We start from the raw sequence: 18186 nt of genomic DNA, 5'->3' as shown, positions 1-18186 counted from the left end.
CTCCTGCCTCAGCCTCCCAAGCACCAGAACACTCGTGCCTCTGAGTTCTGTTGTTCACTCTCCCCCGTTCTGTGTATGTGTGTCCATCTCCTTTCTTTCCACCTTCATCTTTCCTGTCATTGTCTTTCATTTCCTTCTTTGCCTATATTTTCCTCCTCTTCCTGCCCTTCATCCGCCTCTGTTTTTTTTTTTTTTTTTTTTTTTTTTTTTTTTCTGGTTCTGTGGAGTAAACTCATGGCTTTGCAAATCCTCGGTAGTCACGATGCCACCCAGTTACATAGCAAGTATATTTTCTCATTCTTTGAACTGAGGACACTTCAGTTGTTACTTTATTCTTCTCAGTCATACAGTCAAGAGTGGCTTTCTGTAAAGAGATAACTTGATTCTTATAGTACTATGACCATGAAAATGTGAAAAAGAGCTTTTTGTTCTTACTATTTTCTAGATTCATGCATATATTGTTTAAGCCTGACACAAACTCTATGGAGTGCACTCATAGAACTATGTCTTTTTTCTTTGGAGAGTTGATCATCCTTGGAATTGATTCCCAACGTCCGAGGAATATATTATAATGTGAGTTTTGGTGAATATTCCCAGAATAGGACCCAGAATTAGATGCTTCTCGTAGACTCCATTGCATCTAAGATGTAGATACAGATACATGATTTATATTTAGCCAACCAGTAGTATCTGCCTAGACTTTGATTGGTAACAAGAAAGAGATATAACAGTGAAGTTAAGAATTTATTACCACCTTTAATCCCAGAATTTGGGAGGCAGAGGCAGGCGGATCTCAGAGTTAGAGGACAGCCTGATCTACAGAGTGAGTTTCGGGACAGTAAGAGCAACACAGATTAACCCCATATCAGAGAGAGAGAGAGAGAGAGAGAGAGAGAGAGAGAGAGAGAGAGAGAGATTGTTCACAGGTAAGCCTGGGACTGACTCATTCTGGAAAGGGTCCCAAGGGAATTCGATATTGGGCACAGTATCAAATAGCAAAGACCAGTAGCACTGGTAAATAAACCCATTGTTCAGAACATCACAATGACAGAGCATCTTCTGGCTCAGCTTCGGCTATCATTTGGCTGTGGCTCCGACAGTGCTTTGGCTGTTGGGTTGACCCATTCCTTCTGCCTTTCCTAGGTTGATTCTCCAGTCTTCTGGATGTTTTCTATAGCCATAGGATGCACTATTCTTGGAACTGAACCAAACAGGATCTTCAACCTTAACAGGATATAAGCTTCCTCATATCCTATTAATAAACTATGCTGTCTAACTAGAGTTAGTTTACATTACTTGAAACAAAGAACCCTTACAAGTGGAGATATCACCTTTCATTTTCTTTATAGATTTGGAAAGTCAGTATAAAAGAAACAAATACATTGCACAAGGTCAAACAAAAACCATAAGGAATCAGCTGGCTCGAAAGCCCAGGCTCATCTTCCATCCTTCATACATGCAGAGAAGGCTGAACCCGTAAGTGATACTAGTCTGAACGTAATTCAGAGGAGGCAGGTTTTCTTAATTCATTTCTGCTCTGCCTCTAACTGGCACTATGATTTTGGGTAAGCTCTGGTTTATGTGGGTAAACTTTCTGTAGAGAAAAATTCAAATTTTGGTCTACAGTTATTGTTCCTCATTATTCTGGATAGAATCATGGAGGCGTTCCAGAAGGAAATCCCTCAGAACTTTAGATCTCCTTAAAATGTACACACACACATGCTCCATCCAATTTCATCCCACGCTCATCCTGAGATGTCAGTCGTATGGCAAAATGAGAACTCCGAATTATGTTATTTCCCAGATTAGTGCCTCTAAATAAAATTCGGGATGATTCCTGAAATGGTCAATTTGCTTTAATTACCACAACCCACCCCTACCCTCAACACACACACACACACACACACACACACACACTTGCTTAGTTTAGTTATACTTCCCATTCCTTAGCTTATAGCATACTGTCATCACTGAGATAAAGCCAAGAGGACTTGAGTCCACACAACAGAAGATATGGAATGATGCTGTGGTTGTTCAGGATTGAGAAAGGAATACTCTGTCATTATCACTTGTATCAGCACAAGTTTCAATGGCTGCAAATAGTTGAAAAGCCAGTTGAAAGCAATGGGAGTAACTTTATGTAGAATAAGGTGGGAGATGAATGGATACAGGGTTGATCACTTCATCGGATGCCAGAATAAGGTGGGAGGTGAATGGTTACAGGGTTGATCAGTTCATCGGAGCTGGATCCCTTTACTTGTTTTGGGTGGTTGGGATATAAGTTCGTTGTTACCTTCTCGACTATGAGCTGACATAGTTCTTATCAAGCTACGCAGAAAATAACAGCAATGATGTTTTAAGGTAAGTATGATGTCTTAATTATTTTCCAATTACTGTGATAAGAAACCATGACCAAGGTAACTTATAGCAAAAAGAGTTTATTTGGGGCTTACAGTTTTAGAGGGTTACAGTCCACGACGGTAGAACAAGGCATATTGGCAAGAACAGCTGAGAACTTACATCTTAACCAGTAAGAGAGACATGCAGAGAGAGAGAGAAACAGAGAGAGAGAGAGAGAGAGAGAGAGAGAGAGAGAGAGAGAGACTGGGAACAGTGCAAATCATTTGAAATCTAAAGCAACTCCCATTGACACACATCTTCTGGAAAAAGCCACACATAACCCTTCACAAACAGCCCTACCAACTAAGGACCAAATATTCACATTCATAAGTCACTCAACCTGCCACAACTGGGGATTCTTGTCTTTAACCAATGTAGACAAATAAGTGCCAATTGGGCCCTCATTTTGAGATTAGGTGGAGACCTGAACAGACACATGGGTCAGTTAAGCACTGGGTAATAGACATAAGATCCCTCAGCTCCTCACAAGATGGGAAGCACCATAAACAAGCTATGTTTTTTCTCACAGAGCGAGACACTTGAAAAAAGATTTTGTTTTTGTTTATTTAAAATATATGTATTTGTGTTAGTCTGCATATGGTTTTGTATGTGTGAATGCAGTACTGTTGAAAGGCAGAAAAGGATGTCATATCCCTTGGAGTTGGAGCTATGGCCACTGTGAGTCACTCCATGTGGGTGCTGGAAACTGAACTCTGGTCCTCTGTAAGAGCAGGATGTGAACCATGGAGACACTGTTTCAGCCCCTTGATGGAACTTTCTTGCTGAAGCACAAAGAAGTGGAGCCCAAACAGGAAATAGCATTGCTGACTTGGGGAAGCAGAGAAGAACCTTCCAGGCTCCAGAGTAGTTAGAATGTCCTGAATAGGGCACTAGTTAAGAAGAGGTTGTTCTTGGGAGCCCCAGAGTCTGAATGTGAACTTAGCAAACCTTCTTGATTGGGGGATGGATTGTAAACATGAGGGTTGAGCCTCCATAAAACATGGCCTAGAAAGATCATGATGGCATGTTTTCTTTTTTTCTAAAGTGGCCTCGTTACTCCTTGCCCAGAAATAAGAAATCATAACTGTAGACCAAAATCAGAATTCTCTAAACAAAGAGGTTATTCCATATAAACTATGACAAAGTCATAGTGACGGTGGCCCCGGAGCTGGACTTAATCTAGGACTCCTGCGTCTTTCTGAGTCACCTTTGGACTAACATCACCCCTGGATCCATTATTAACAGAAGCTATGCAGTCTAGGGCTGTGAGGACTCTGCCTTAGAGGTGAAAGATAGAGCCTGGGTATTCAGGTAAAATCCAATAAAGGGCATCTTTATTGTCTTAGTCAGTGTTCTATTGCTTGAAGAGAGACCATGACCATGGCAGCTCTTAGAAAGGAGCACATTTAATTGGGACGGCTTACAGTTCAGTGGTTTAGTCTGTTACCATCATGGCAAGAAGCATGGCAGCATCCAGGCGGACATGGTGCTGGAGAAGAAGCCGAAAGTTCTATATCCAGATCTGCAGGCAGCAGGAAGAGACTCAGACACCTTGAGCTTCTGAGACCTCAAAGCCCACACCCAGGGACACACGTACTCCAACAAGGCCACAATTCCCCAAAGTGCCAGCCCCTATGAGCCAATTGGGCCATTTTCATTCAAACTTTTGCATCTATGATGAACTTTAGAACAGTGGTTCCTCAACCACCTCGGGGGTTACCTATCCGATATCCTGCACATCAGATATTTACAGTTCCATTCATAACAGCAGCAAAATGACAGCTATGAAGCAGTAACAAAGTAATTTTGTGTTTGGGAGGTCAACACAATGTGACGAACTGTATTAAAGGGTCACAGCATTAAGGTTGAGAATCACCTGTTTAGGCTACGTGTCCTACTGTACTGGGTAGGGCTTGTGAGGTAAACAAAAGCTAGGGTTATCTGGGAAGAAGGAACTTAAACTGAGACAAAGGCCTCCATCAGATTGGCCTCTAAATAAGTCTGTGAAAGTACTTTCTTGATTAATGATTGATGTGGGCAGGCCTGGCTCATCGTGGGTGGTACCACCTCTGCGCAGGTGGTCCTGGGTGGTTGCAAAAGGCAAGCCGAGCAAGTTTGAGTGGCACCCGAGGAAGTCATGTCCTTTAGTGGCCTTTGCTTCAGCTTATACTTTCCTTTATGATGAACTGGAAGCTGTGTGATTGCAGGGAGGTGGAGGAGGATGGACCCTTTCCTTCCAAAGTTGTTTTTAGCAATAGAAAGGGAACTCAGACCCCTGCCTTAAGAGCAGAATAAAAAACAAGACAACGGTCTGCTCTGTTCAAAATAAACCCCAAAATAAGAAAGTTGGAAAAAAAAAAAAAAGCCAACCCACCAGTGAGTCTGACCAGACAAACTCATTCCAAGACAAAGGAAGATGGTATATCTCAGATATCCTACAGAGTATCTTTTGCAACATCTAACATGAAATGCCATCTGCACATACATGTAAAGAGAAAGTCGGATCCATGGTCAAGGGGTGAAGGGCAAGAGAAAGAGAACACAGGAGGCCTCGAGCTGATTGAGAGAGAAGACAGATTTTTACAGAAGGAATTAGGAATCTATTTGAGGCCTTAAAGGAAAAGGCAGACAAACTGGGTTCTCTAGTCCGGCTGTGGCCTCTTTTGGTTAAGCCCCACTGTGGCAATACTTCCCTGGGGAGTAGAAACTCAGGGTGAGGTGAGTCAGGTCCTCACAGAGCAGCATAGAGTCACAGCCCCTTGGGCCAACGCAGGTGTGCTTTTTTTCTCAGACACTTGCAGACTATGCCCTCTCCATCCTGTGCCTCCAGATTGTTCCACAGGTTACTGGAAAGGCAAGCGTGTGGACAGGATTGACAGCCCTACGGAGGCTTGAGAAAAGCCCCGTGCAATCCCTTGCCTGTGTTCTGGGAAGGGGAGAACTGGACACCCGCTCCTATGGATGTTCCCAATAAATGCCTGTTAGGCACTTGAACCTGTATGAGATGCAAAAATTATTTCATCTGGTCTGAAGTTGTTAGAGAGAGAGAGAGAGAGAGAGAGAGAGAGAGAGAGAGAGAGAGAGAGGAAGAAGAAGAAGAAGAAGAAGATGAAGAAGAGGAGGAGGAGAGGAGGAGGAGAGGAGGAGGAGGAGGAGGAGGAGGAGAAGAGGAAGAAAGGAAGGAAGGAAGGAAGAGAAAGAAAGGGAGAGAGAGAAAGAAAAGCTTACTTAACCCTAGCAGCCCCTGAAATTTGGTGACATTCCTGCAGAAAGTGAAGGAGCCTCAGGCAGAAACTCCACTCACACTCAGTGTGAGTGTCAGTATAGACACTCAGTCCCTTCTCAAAGGAACTCATGCATTATTTTAAAGCAAAAACGAGTTTGATAGAGTGTTAACTGGGGTTAAAGCTTTATCTCCCTGTTTCGTTTGAATATTAAAACACTGTCTGTAAACTAAGAAGTTCCATTATGTTTCCATACACCCATGCTCCTACATCTTTCTCAAATGGCAAGAACACTCCCCGCTGTTTCTCGAACCCCTTCTGCTAAAAGCATCATCTTATCATCAGAGGCGCTAAAAGACAAAGACTGAAACTCCGCTTGCCTGCAGCACAGCGAAAGCGATCCTGACTCGGCCAGGAGACCAGGAGACGTATACTGCCCCTGCTTCTCACCTCGCTCCACTCCCTCTCCGAGTCTCCCTTTCTCTTCTTCTTTTCTTGTTTCCCTTACTCCACTAGGTCAGAGCTAGGCATGCCCATTAGCTGCAGGCAAATCTTGTTTGCAGTGCAGGAAGCTGTAGGAATTCTCCCCCAGTGGTGCTTTCGCTCTTTATGCGAGCCTAATCCGGGGGATTAACAAATGGATCTCCGGGAGACCTCTTCTCACTGTGAAAGGACAGACGCGTTGAAGCAGGAAGAGTCCTCAAAAGAAAAGCTCCGGTTCTGTTTGGAAGCTAAGAGCTCAGCACCGCCAGGCAAGAGGCAGGGTGTGTCCCCGTGGAGGCTGGGTCAGGAGGGACATAGCTTTGCTAACGTGATGCTTCTGTTGTTGCTGACATCCCGGGGGTCTTCTGCTTAAGAGCCCTGACCCCGAACTACAGCTACCTCGATCCTTCCCCTGCCCTCCTCCCCATTTTCAGAAGCTACCCAGAATCTGTTCCGTCTGTCCGCGCTCTGCCCTGGTTATATAGCATCTTAACATGGGTTTTCAGCAGCAGAGTTTGAGATAGGCTTCTCGGGTTTGTAATTCTAGGCGGCAAGTATCTGGAGGATAAGAGAAAAGCCGGGAAGCTGGAGGAATTGAGATCAGCAAAGGCAGAGGTTCTGCTAGGGACTTGCTTCACTCGGGTCCCATGAACAACTCTACAACCGGGCCTAATGTTTTTGCACCTCTGTGCTAACCATACAATGGTTCCTGGCTGAGGGGAGGACACTGTCCTGGTGAAGCAGCGCTCATTGCTGGAGGTAATGCCTCTTCTGGAGGAGGACCAGGAGAAACACTCCGGCACCTGCTATATATGGAACCCTCAGCAAAACTACTTTCCAGATTTTAGGTCAGCCACAGCTGCTCACAACAAAGCACAAAATGATTAGAATACAGGGTGAGGAGAAAAAGGGGGGGGGGGGAGCTCCCAGCTCTGTTTTCCAGGCATGCTGAGTGTGCATATTTTTAGAAAGCACACGGATGCATTTTCTCCCTCTATTCTGTGGAGTATAAGGTATAGTTCCTTACCCTATATTCCATCAAATTAAAAACAGTCGTAATTTTTAAATTACATATATGTATGGGTATTTGTGTGTGGGTATGAGCATATGAGTGTAGGTTCTTTCAGAGGCCAAAAGAGGGTGTCTGTTTGACCCCTTGGAGTTGGAGTTATAATCAGTCATGAGCCGCCCAGCTGGGGTGCTGGGAGCCAAACTCAGGTCCTCTGCAAGGGCAATATGTGTTCTTAGCCACTGAGCCGCCTCTCAAGCCCCTATGTCCATTTTAAATAAGTAATAAAATCCCTCTGTAACTTGAAATAATGCTTCTTCTAAAATTCCAAAGAGTGTTCCATTCTCCTGGCCTTTGCTGCGGTCGCTTCTTCAGAGCCAACACCTTAGGCTTGCCCCTGCTCTTCTCTGTCCCAGTAATAATTATTTGTCTTCTTCACTTAATAACTATTACCCTTCCCAACTCTTCATTTCCTAAGTATGAATGACAACAAATTGAAAATGATGCGAAGGAATTTAAAAAACAGGAAAAAAATAAACCACTTGGATACCAGACTCATGAATAATCTAAGTGTTGGAATAAGTCATCCAGATCTCAGATTCCCTAAACCCTCTATCCATGCCCTTCACAGGAGCTCTCTCTCCACTGGTTCTTCTCAGCCACCAGGTGTCCTCAGCCATGTGGCCCGGAAGATCTCTTTCAAGCCCTATATTTTCCAGAGTCTCTTACAGCTAGATGGGAGACCCTGACAAATTGGATAAGAACATATTTGCTATGAATCACTTCCCAATCACATCAGGGAGAAGGGGCATGGCTTAGCTTCTTCCCCTACATCCATCTCTATAGGCTGTAAATTGGGTAGATAGATGCAGATCTCTATTGGCTGTAAGTTGGGTAGATAGATGCAGATAGCCTAAGGCTTATGCTGTAAAATGGTACTCCTCCCATCCTATTGCGTTACCCAATACAGGAATGGTGGACAGTGCTCCATCAGAGGGTACCCTAGAGCTCTACACCGTGCTAATGACAACCTGCCCTGGGTTGTTTGTCCTGCAGCATGAGAGTGAGCAAAACTTCCCTATTGCCCAAGTCACTGAAGTCTACCTCAGAACCCAAACACTGGGGCTAGTTCAACTGTTATCTGTGTGCCAGGGAGCCTGTCAATTGGGGTGTTAGGTGGGGGCTTTGTTCCGAGATTAAATGATTGAGTGGAAGTCAGGATAACTGACTGAAAGGGAAAGAGGCAGGGAAAGACAGACAACATTTCAAAATGACAAACAGAAACTTGGGAAGAGTACTTGTTTCTAATACCAAATTATAGGTCAGGCAAATGCGATATGGAAAACTACATGCAAGAAGGACATGCAGCTGAACATACAGCATCATACCCCTTGCCACGGAAACGAGCCATACATTCGGTTGGATTCCATGCTCTGTGCTTCCAAGGGTATGTAGACTCCAGCTGTGCACCAACACAAATCACCATAGTCTGTGTGATTCTCCTTGATTTGATGGAGAATCAGCCTCCACTCTCGCTGCCTTATTTTTTTGTGTTCGAAATTATATTGGCTTAATTTTGAGCAGAAAAACTTCTCTTTGATGCTCGATATTTGGGTAATCATGAAATCCTTTGACTCACTGTCATGGAGAAGCATTGTTAACTAATTATCTTTAAGAGGTGGGACCAAGTTAGGGTGTGGTTTTCTGGGACCCGGAGAAAAAGGGCTCCTGACCTAGGTGCACTCTCTCTGTGTGGTTCCCTCGCTGCACAGCTGAGCTTAGACTTCTCGTTCCTGTTTCATGAGTTTTTCCCTTATAATAAATAGAAATATAATTGTTTTATCTTTTAGCCAGCCTGGTTACTTCCCGAATTGAGTTAACTTCTACACCACTGCAGTGTGGTTTTCAAGCTGATGTAGTTTTCAAGTTTGTAGACCAGGCTGGCTTCAAACTTGGAGTTTCACCTTCCTCTGCTCCACCTTCCTCTGCCTTTTGAGTGTTGGAATTAAAGGTGTGTGCCACCATCACTTGGCTAATAACTCCTACATCTTTATAGCTTAACATTAACCTTGGTAAGGATATGTGTGTGTGTGTATATATATATATATATGTATATGTATATACAAAATATATACATATGTATGCACAAAATACATGCATTCATTAAGTTAATATTTTTTGGGAACCTACTATGCATCAGGCATTGTGATGGTTTTGGTTATGTCACTAAAGCCCGTGTCCTTTCCCCTGGTAGCAGAAGGAAAGAGTCTCGACAGAGCTTTTGGTCAGCAGGCCTTGCTGATTAGGCAGAAGAGCCCCAGGCCTCCTGGGCTCGCTGTGAAGGAGGCACCGCTGTCAGTTGCAATAGTGATTCTGGCAGAGGACTGGGAACTGCAGCTGGACCTGTCTCTAGAAGACATCTGTCTGGAGATGCCAGACTGGACCATCAGCCTAGTCATTTTATTTTATTTTTAAGGATGTGATGTTCTTATATGCCAAAGAAAGGGTGTAAAAAACCTCAAAAATCTTTATGAGATGAACTTAAATTCTTTAAAGTCTTAAAACAACTTCTGTAGGTAGGATCTAAAGAAATGGAGGGATCCCGTGACTATGATGCGGAGGGTCCTGTCCAGAATCTGAGTGTTGAAACCTCAGCTCCGCTTCGTGATCGCTAAGCTGGTTGTCAGCTAGACGAAGAGAAAGGAGAATGTGGGCTCAGAACAGACAAGAAGAGCTCAAGGATGCTGCATAGGCTTTAGCCCAGGTGCAGCTGCAAGCAGGACTCCCACGTTCCCCCAGGGCCGTCTTCAGCAAAAGGGGCAACAGCTAAAGCCAGGAAATCATGATACTGGCATTGTGCCCGTGTGCATCCTGAGGCCTGGTGATGTCTCCCTAGCCTTCCCAACTGCTACCTGAAGCTGCATCATTGGAGGAGGTTGTTTTAGGAGCTCTGCTTCATGACTGCTTGTCCTCAGACCCTTAGGTGGTAGATGAAATTGAGCACCAGGTGGTGTGGGGAACTGTGGTATGGATGCTGTTCATCACCTCGGGGCATCCATTTAACTCAAGATTTTAAGAGGCAGAAAGCAATTTCAAGTTAGCAGAAGCACTACAGAATGGAATATGAACGTTGCATGGGTTCTAAAGATTGTACAAAAGATGTAAATGAAGCCTGGCACCTTCTGGTTGCCCTTGGCTGTTTGGTCTTTTTACGAGGCCCCAAGCCTCGCTTGTTGAGTTGGGAAGGCCAGGCACTTCTGCAAGGCGTGTGCTGTCTTCGCTGGTGGAACTCCTTGGCTTCTCATGTGTTAGTGCCCATGATTCTCTCTGTTAGCTAACAGAACACATTGCTCTGGCACCCAGAAAACTCAAGGACCCAAATCAGAGGCTTCCCAGTTGTCACGGCACTGGGAATCTCTGAGTTTTCACCAGAATGTCGCTTTATGGATGGTTGGGGTAATTTGACATTGAAGGTTCTGGTTCCATCAGTTAAGTAATGTGATCATAAAAAGGCAGTTGGGTACAGTTTCAGGAGCTCTAAATGCCCCTTTGGGTCGTGATCAGATTTTTGTCTGGAAATGGACAGTGTCTCACAGCTTGGACTGGAATAGTTTGTTTTTTTTCCCTTATAAACTTCTCACTGGAAGCAATTATTTCCTAAGTTTTAGAGACAAATGGACCATAGACCGGCAGCTGTAGAGCGTGTTGTAAGAAAATACTATAATTACCGAGTCAGACATGTGCTAGGATAACAGTCCTTCGCTGATCAACAGCGTCACTCCTGAAGCAGTCTCTGAAAAACATGTTAGGCAGCCAGCTCTTAGTTGTACGTGCCAGGGGGAAGGAGTGGCGGTGCAGAGAGTCCCCAGCAACAGATAATCCCCAAATCACTGCTGTTTGGCCTCAGGAGGTATCGTGTGTTCTTTTCTTTCTTTCCCCTCCTTTGGCAACAGATTCCTTTAATTAGATCCTATGCATATTATTGTCAATATTAGCTTGACTTTCTAAACAGATACTCATGGCTGGCAGGAAAGGACACCCTGGGCAACAAGAGAAATTCATTTGGGGATTAAAAATTAGTAGGAGACAATTCTTACATGGGTAATCCCCGTGTGGAATAATTGAGTGTTGACTGGCGTTTACAGAAATGCGTTGAGGGCAGAGGACAGATGTAAACGAAGCCTGGCTCCTTCTGCTTCCCTGGGCTCTTTGCTTCTTTCTTGAAGACACAAACCTCTCCTATTAATTTAGAAAGCCTAGTACTACCATAAGGCAGAACTCTTCCCAGGGCCCGTCCATCCTCCCAGCATTCGAGAATCCCTTCATGAGTTAGCTCAAATGTTCCTGCCCACACTTCCTCAAAGAGCAGAAAGGGAATTGAGTCATCTAGAGTCCTGAGACTAAAGCCTGGTGAGCAGTCAGGGGCATTGGTACTGGGGAAAGCTTCTGTACTGAGCAGGCCATTTAAAATCTAGAGAAACGGACTCATTTTATACCACGTTAAGAGCTCACAGTAGACACTTTGGTGGGTAGCCCTTATTTCCGTACGTATTAAGATGTCAGAATGAGCAGAGGGAAACGACACTTCCCAAAAGGGTTCCAGAGACTCCCGGAAGAAGGCTGCATTTTCAGTCTGATGGTGAGAGTGGGCAGAACTGAGTTCACCCGTGGCCATACACAGGGACCATTCACTGTGAGGTCTACGAAGCCAAAGCCGACATGTACACGGATGCACACTGGAAACATTTGACTTTATTTAGTTTGTGAGTGTGTGCGTGTCAGAGGGCCACTTGCTGGAGTCGGTTCTTGCACCATGAGCGTCACTAGGATTGAACTCGGGTCCTCGGGCTTGGTAGCAAGAGTCTTCACTCAACAGGGTTTTTCCAGGCCATAAATAATGCGTTTGTAAAATACATGCACTGTAAATTATATTTAAAAGCTATGAAATGTTAAACTACGAAAAGTCAGACTTCAGAAAAGAAAATGTGCTCCTTGAACCAATTCAACAATCCTCCTTCAGTACTCTTCTCGTGTTAAATTTGTGTGGAATCCAGGACCTCTGGAACTTTAAAGGGGCCACAGTGGAGCCTGGGTGACCTTGCAAACTCTGATCGTCTTGCAAGAAGCTCATCACTTTGCTACACGAATACAGTGGTCACACCTGGCTGTTCTAAAAGTGTGTCCTCATCATCTACCCATCTCCCAGGGCTAAGCTGCACCGCTCTGGGTGGCTGGCTTGGCTGCAGTCTCAAGGCTGTGTTTATGCTTTTGACTGTTTGACTAACACAGAGAAGTAGAAAATTAAAGCAATTCCCCGAAGAGCTGCAGTTTCAAATTAACGTTTGCCCAATAATCTGAATATTTTGATTGAGACTATAATTTCCCATTTATCCCACTTTTCACCTCACTCTATCCATGCAGAACATAAAATAAATCGAATCTACATAAGTGCCATTACCAAAAGGGGGGGAGGGGGAAGAAAAGTTAATGTGTCTACTTAATGATTCATCTTAAGGAGTCAAAGCAGCCCTATCGAAATCACCCCTCGAGGCCATCCGCACGCAGATGAGCTGTCCCCGGCCCCTCTGTATCCCCCATGAAATCTCCCAAATGAGGCTTTTCCACATGGTAGGCGACAAGGAGCTGAAGTCATGAAAACCACAACATCTGGAACAGGAGGAACTATTTCGCTGGAAAGAACTTGACAGACTCTGAAAACAACGTTCTAGACTTTGCTCATTTATTTTGGCTGCAAAGCCAAGCTCACTGCAAAGCTCCAAGAGGATTTGTCCAAGGCTCCTTTCAAAGATGTAAAAAAGCCAGCCTGGCCCTAAAATGAATGCACGGGTTACATACACAGTGGAGAAGGTTATCTGATACTGAGGGAAGAGAGCCACACTAGGCCTTTGTGTTATTTATGAGATGACTATTGGAGGAAACAGGAGCAATTAGATACCCCCTGCTCAGCTCCAGGGAAGGAAAAAAGGTGTCAAACACAGCTTTTCAATTTGCCTCTTGATCATTTCTTTCTCGCTACATCTTAAAACCCAAATATACATATGCCCCGTGCTCACTGGTCCCAGCGGCCCCTTCGCCTATTTCTTTTTCACTCTTTGAAGACTCCATCGATTTTCGAATGATGATTATGAAGACTTAAAAATAATTCCTTAAAGTAGAGATTGTAACTTAAAACAGTAGACATTTGTTAATTTATGAAATCATAGAATAACATCTGTATGTTCATGTACATTATAAAGACCACATGGAAGTCTCAAAAATGTACTTGAACTATGGAAACACTTGTCACTCTCTGCTGTGTTCAGTTTTTGAAGCTCCCACACTTGAGGGTGTTCCCTACAGCGTGAGAGTTTCCAGGAATCAGGGGTGGGTGTGGCATGTATTCCTGCTGCCAGCAGGCATTCCTCACTGGCCAGGTGTTTGAACACGCATTGAGTGATACAAGGGGCAGACAGTAAGGACTTCTTCTTGGTGGTGGGACCAGACATCTCTGTTTTCCAATGCCCATAACTGAAGGCATGACCCGTCTGCCCAGGGCTGGAAGTGCCATGGTCAGCCAGGGCAAGCACCATGGCTGGTGAAATGAAAATACCAAGAAGAAGCGTGAGGGCAGCTGACACTATGATGTCTGTCTCTGATGACAGTGGGAATCAGGACTTCACCTGAGTGCCCACCGTGCTGTACCATGTCTTCTACTGATTACACAGCTTATTATTATTATGTAAAGATTTTGTTTTTCTTAATTTTTTTCATACATTTTGATCTTGTTTCTTCCCACCCCTTCCTCCTAGATTCTCCCCACCTCCCTACCCACCCAACTTCATGATCACTCTTTTTTTTTTTAAAAAAAAGTGCACAAAAATGAAAAAATAAAAACCCAACAAGACAAACAAAAAATGCCCCAAACAAATATCATGGAGTGTGTTTTGTGTTGGTGTGGGGCTTCTCTGGACCATGACTGATATACTCAATACCACTCCACTGGTGAATATGGATTGCCCCTTTTCCAGCTGGTATCAATTGCAAATAGTTTCTTGGTTAGAGGTGAGACCTCATGTTCACTTCCTCCTCTTAGTCTTGGGTCCATGTGATTACACAGGCTGGCTCATATGCGCCTCAAAGATTTCCCATGTTGACAGTTACTTTTTCCTTAAATCTTTTTAATGTCCCAAGAAGTAGACATGTCAGCTGGGCGGTGGTGGCTCACGTCTTTAATCCCAGCACTTGGGAGGCAGAGGCAGGCGGATCTCTGTGAGTTCGAGACCAGCCTGGTCTACAAGAGCTAGTTCCAGGACAGGCTCCAAAACCACAGAGAAACCCTGTCTTGAAAACCCCCTCTCCTCCCAAAAAAGAAGTAGACATGTCATTCTCATTTATAAATCAGAAAACTGAGGCTTAGCCATGTTAAATAATTGACCTGAAGTCACAAGTAGGAGGAGGCAGGTCCAGATTATTTTCCCCCAATCCACGGTTTCTCTGTGTAACAGTTCTGACTGTCCTTGTAGATCAGGTTGGCCTTGAACTTGCAGAGATCCACCTGCCCCTGCCTCCCAAGTGCAGGGCTCAAAGGCACTGCCATGCATGAGTCAGAATCTTTATTCAGGATGATTAACTTCAGAGATTACCATCTAACCTCACTGCAGTTGCCTCCAGGTGAGCTGCACAGGTCCTTGGGCCATCAGTAGGCATGGCTCTGCAATCCATGGTGTACTTAGTTAATATGGACATGTTTACTATGACTTTACCCAGACAAGCAGGAATCAGAAGGCACACACTTTAACTGAGTAGGCAAAAGTAATATGCTGCTAGAAAATATAGGTTACATAATACTTAGATATAGGTCACCTTACTTAATGCCATGAAATGACTAGAGAATAATTCTAATTTAAAAAGCCAAGATGCTCATACTAACTTAGGGCTTAAAGAAGAAAGTACAGAGGAAGGAGGTGAAGCCCTGAGAGTAAACTTCTAAGGGAAATAAATTCTTAGGGGGTTCTTCCTGGTGATTTTGGTACACCATGGTGAACGGCAAAGTGGAGGGGATTTCGCCGCAAGTTCTAGGCTTGCCTACATGTTCTACTCGGCAGGGATATGCTGAGATAAGTCTTAAAGTCTGAACTGTGGGGATGACGTCGGCTCATTGGTTCCTGTTAAGACGGTCTTGTGAAACAATTGGTTCAACAGGAGTGTCGCACGGCCTGAGCCCACAGTATTCAAAGTATGCCTGCGCCTGCGATGAGGAGCGAGACCAGTGGGGAAGAGTCTGGAGGATTCTGAGCCCACGGTGTCGCTGTGGCTCTGACAGGCTTGGCCGGGAAAGAGTGACGGCGAGCCCCGTCTGGTACCCGGCGTGGCTCCTTCAGGTTGGTCATGATAAGGTCTCCTTGTATGTGTGTAAACAGAAAGTCAGACGAGGTTGGAAATGATGGCCAGAGTGCTCACTGTTACCCACACTTTAAAAGAAGTACAACCCAAGTTGTTGTAATTGATTGCATCAGGCTGAAAGAATTTCTTGCTTAAAACAGATGGCGACGGGCATGCCTTGTCCTTTTTATTTTTTCTTACAAATTGTACCCCCGAAACAATTAGGCCTGAGTGCCCAAGTGCAGCCAAATGTGCCACGTAGAGGCAGGCTGTCATTTAATGTTCGGCTGCTTTTCTTTCAGACTTGCAGGTACGTCTTGGGGCTGACAGATCTGGCTTCAAAGGGAAGCCATTCAGAGAGTGACTCATGGTGCCCTTCCCTTCCCCTGACAGCGGTTTCCTCCCCTGGTATGAATACAGCCAAGAAGCTGCAACCATTTGGTGGACTGGGCCAGCTGCCAAATCTGAGTATCTAGTTCTAAACGGAACACAAACCAAGACGCTCTCGAAGCAAACATTATTTTTGTCAATAACCTACCAGCGTCATGCACATTAAACAAAGAGTCTTTCATGAGATGATATTAAAAGGGAGGGGGGAGTTAGGTTAAGGACGCTCCCAGGTGAGTGTGTCTATATGGCAAAGAATATACCTTTCAAAACTATAGCTCCAGTTGGCCACTGTGGAGCAGGGGGCCACAGTTAGTGAATCAGGAGATTCTGTTCCCTCCCAGGAAAAGCTCCCAGAAGAGTGTTCTGGCTTGGGTATGAAATGTCCCACGGGTCTGTGATTCAACGCTTGTCTTCAAGCTCACAGCATAGTTTTGAAGGCCACAGAACAGAGTTCTCAACCTGTGGGTTGTGACCCTGTTAGCAAGCCTCTGTCTCTAGAAATATTTACGTTACGATTCCTAACAGTGGCAAAAGTAGCAACAAAAATAATTTTACGGTCGGGGTCACAGCAACATGAGGAAGCTTGAGAGTCACTGCTGTAGAAGAGGTAAGAGCTACCAGAGAAGATAAGCCCATAGGTGCGGGTCTTTGAGATTTACATCTGCCCCTGGCTCGGGTCAGAACCTCTTAGCTTCCTGGTTTAAAGAAGAAGTCAGGGTTAGAGTTAGGGTTAGTGTTATTCGTCTTCTGTTAGTTAGTTAGTTAGTTAGTTAGTTAGTTAATTAGTTAGTTAGTGGCTCAAGTCTTCCGGGTCTTCTTGCAGTAGGCAGAGGCCAACAATAGCGTTAGCAGGCAGGGCACACTTTCTGGAAGCCTCTTTTGTGCTTTGGTGAAGACTGAGCAAGGCTCTTCAGACTTCAAAGGTGGTTTCCCCTGGGAGTTGAAAGGACTGCTTATGGCCCTGCTCCAGAACAGAGAAAGGAGAACACGTGACATCCAAATCTGTGGTACTCAGTTAAGAGCGGAAAGCAGCCAGTGGCACCCTTTCTTCCAGACCTGCTAGGGGCAGCACCCTGTGAAGTGAGTGGGAAAGTTAGGATTAAGAAGTGACTTTCTGGGCTGGAGAGATGGCTCAGTGGCTAAGAGCACTGACAACTCTTCTAGAGGACCCGGGTTCAATTCCCAGAACTCACATGTTAGCTCACAACTATCTGCAACTCCAGTTCTGGGGGGGACCAGACACCCTTGGCAAAATACCAATGCACATAAAATAAAAATAAATTAATTAATTTAAAAAGTGACTTTCTAATCTACTTCAACCTGACTCAAGGTGGTGAAGAGATGGTAGACTCTACCTCTGTGGTGTCTGTCCTCCACGCCCTGTTCCTCCTTTAAAGACAAACTCATCTTCCACACCTGACCTCTGTGCTGGACCAGGCTCTTGTCCTCTGAAATCATATACTGCCTACTGTTTCTATGACTCGGAAAGTAAGTTAGCACATGTCAACTGTACATATTTATGAGATATAGTATGATATTTTGATAACACTTTTGTATATGTGTAATGACTAAATGAAATGCTGCGTCATTTGGTAGTTCTTCTCTTCTTTTGGAATCGCCACTCTGTTTTCCGAAATGGGTGTGCTAACTTACATTCTACTGATCTCATACAGTGTATGAGATTTCCCTATTCTCTGTATCAGTGCATATACATCATCTCAAGTATTTATCTTTTCTTGAGATGAAAACACTCCAAATCTTTTATATCCGGTGTTTAAAAATACAATAAAAAATAATGAATGATAACCAGTCTATCTTGCTCTAGAATGCTGGAACCTATTCTTTCCATTCAGCTGCAGTTTTGTGCCCATTAAGCATCCCTTCCTTCCCCTCCTGAATTCCTACCATTCCAAAACCCTCTCTGTCTAGATCAATTTACTTGCCTCCCATATGAGTGAGGACACACAGCGTTTGTTTCTCTGCAGTTAACCTATGTGAATTAACACATTCTATAACTCAACCAATGTTGCCGAAAAGGACAGGATTCCATCTTCCCTCATGGCTAAAAGTATTCTGTTTATTAACACACACTCTTTATTCATTTGTCATTGGAGGTCTAGGCTGACCACATAGCTTCACTTTATGAACAGTGCTGATGTTTTTCAGTATAAAAATTTTCATTTCTCAAAATACATACCACCTAGCGATGGTAATGCTGGGTCATTTTGTATTTCTATTTTTATTTTTTTGAGAAAGCTTCATTCTACTTTACAGAATGGGTGTGCTTACTTACATTCC

The sequence above is a fragment of the Microtus oregoni genome, unplaced genomic scaffold, assembly GCF_018167655.1.
Source record: "Microtus oregoni isolate MIOR12 unplaced genomic scaffold, Mior012 000019F_ref0000042, whole genome shotgun sequence".
In the NCBI taxonomy this organism is placed as follows: domain Eukaryota; kingdom Metazoa; phylum Chordata; class Mammalia; order Rodentia; family Cricetidae; genus Microtus; species Microtus oregoni.
This window is presented reverse-complemented; position numbering follows the sequence as displayed.